This window comes from Heterocephalus glaber, unplaced genomic scaffold (assembly GCF_053883595.1).
Source record: "Heterocephalus glaber isolate CG9 unplaced genomic scaffold, H.glaber_assembly_v1.0 deba00000901, whole genome shotgun sequence".
Classification (NCBI taxonomy): Eukaryota; Metazoa; Chordata; class Mammalia; order Rodentia; family Bathyergidae; genus Heterocephalus; species Heterocephalus glaber.
Window position 1 is genome coordinate 2,014,012 of NW_028258171.1, and position 2,369 is coordinate 2,016,380.

Consider the following 2,369-nt stretch of genomic DNA (forward strand, 5'->3'; position numbering starts at 1 on the left):
ATCCCAGTCATGCAGGGATGGTTCAACATATGCAAATCAATTGATGTAATACATAATAATAACAGAGCCAAGAACAAAAACCATATGATCATCTCAAAAGATGCAGAAAAAGTGTTTCACAAAGTCTAACACCCATTCGTGATAAAAACCCTACACAACATTGGAATAGATGATCTTTATCTCAATCTGATAAAAGCCATCTCTGACAAACCAAAAGCCAACATCATACTAAATGTACAAAACCTGAAAGCTTTCACTCTAAAATCAGGAACAAGACAAGGATGTCCAATGTCATCATTCTTACTCAATATAGTTCTGGATACATTAGTCAGAGCAATTAAACAAAAGAAGTAAATAAAAGGAATAAGGGTAGAAAAGGAAAAAGTTAAATTATCATTATTTGCAGATAACATGATACTCAACATATAAGACTCTAAAACTCCACCAAGAGTTCTAGATTTAATAACCAAATTCAGTAGCATAGCTACATGTCAAGTCAACACTCAAAAATCACCATTCCTATACAAAAATAAAAAACTCACTGAGAGAGAAATTAAGAAAACAACAGCTTTCACAATAGCATCCAAAAATAAGAAAGAATGAAATACTTAGAAATCAAATATCAAAGAGCAGCAATTTTTTATCTGCAGTGATGGCAGGGAAAAGTTGATCCTTTTATGGTAGTGGACTCCCCAGGGAGGTTAGTGCACCATTTGTAGTGAGGAGCGTGAAGGGCAGGGGAGGGTGACGATTGGGCTAAAGCCACAATGCTGTGGGGAATGAGCTGGAACACTCCACAGCTGTGCACACAGTGAGACTTCTGCAAAGGGAGTGGCCATGTTATAGGCCAGACTTTCTCTATTTTTATTACAAGACAAACAAACTGTAGCTTCCGATGCATCTGGTCAACTAGCAATACTAACGCTGCATTATACATTTTGCTTTGGAAAAGGCTGACCCTGAAGAGCGGTGATGCCATCCTCGGAGACCCCCAACCGTTAAAGATATACAACTCCTTGGTGGACACCACCCAGGAAGCAGTGTCAAAGTCTCTCTTCTGACTGCCATCATGGCCAAGTCAGCGTCTCCTAAGGAGCCCGAGCGGTTGTGCAAGCTTCATCGGAGGGCTGAGCTTTGACACCACTGATGAGTCTGCGAGGCCACTTTGAGCAGTGGGGACACTCATGGGCTGTGTGGCCAGGAGAGAGCCAAACACCAAGCGCGCCAGGGGCTTTGGCTGTGTCACTGATGCCACCTTGGAGGAGGTGGATGCAGCCATGAATGTGAGCCCACACAAGGTGGATGGAAGGGTTGTGGAAACAGAGAGCTGTCTCCACATTAGAGTCTCAAAGACCAGGTGCCCACCTAACTGTGAAGATCTTTGCTGGTGGCACCAAAGAAGATACTGAGTGAGGAACATCACCTACGAGGTTATTTTGAACTGTGTGGAAAACTGAAGTGACTGAAATCATGACTGACCAAAGCTATGGAAAGAAGAGAGGTTTTGCTTTTATAACCTTTGATGACCATGCTTCTGTGGATCAGGCTGTCATTCAGAAATCCCACACTGTGAACAGCCACAGCTGTGCAGTGAGGAAAGCCCTGTGCAGGCAGGAGCTGGCTAGTGCTTCATCTAGCCAAAGAGGTCGAAGTACTTCTGGAAATCTTGGTGGTGGTGGTGGAGGTGGTTTTCGTGGCTATGACAGTTTTGGTCATGGAGAAAACTTCAGTGTGCCAGGTGGCTTTGGTGGCAGCCATGGTGCTGGTGGACATAGTGGTGGTGGGGATGGCTAAGGTGGATTTGGTAATGATGCAACTGATTTTCAAGTTCATGGAAGCTACAATGCTTTTCGAAATTACAACAATCAACCTTCCAATTTTAGATCATGAAGGGAGGAAACTTTGTAGGCAGAAGCTCCAGGCCCTGTGGTGGTGGAGGCCAGCACTTTTCCAGACCATGAGATCAAGGTGGCTCTGGTTGTTCCAGCAGCAGCAGTTGTGATGGCAGCAGCAGAAGGTTTTAACACTGCCAGCAAACACAGCTCAGCGGGACAGCAGAGCCAGAGAAGTGACACGGAAGCTACAGGGTACAACAGACTCGTGAACTCAGCCAAGCACAGTGGTGCAGGGCCTCACTGGTACAAAGAAGACATGTTTTAGATGATACTCAGGTGTGTGGGCAAAAAAATGCAAGGACTGAGACTAATTGTATAGGGGTTTAGTTTCTGTTCTGTGGAAAGTGTACAGCATTCCAACAAAGGCTTTTGATGTAGACTCTTTTTTTGCACCCATGTTGTTGATTGCTAAATGGAATAGTCTAATCATGACGCTGAATGTCTTTTTAAAAAGACATTCTTATGGCAAAGAGT

General features: G+C 44.0%; 1 pseudogene; it reads left to right on the top strand.

Moving 5' to 3' along the window:
- Positions 1–665: 665 nt before the first annotated feature.
- Positions 666–2,254, top strand: LOC147828806 (heterogeneous nuclear ribonucleoprotein A1-like; annotated as a pseudogene).
- The last annotated feature ends 115 nt before the right edge of the window (positions 2,255–2,369 follow it).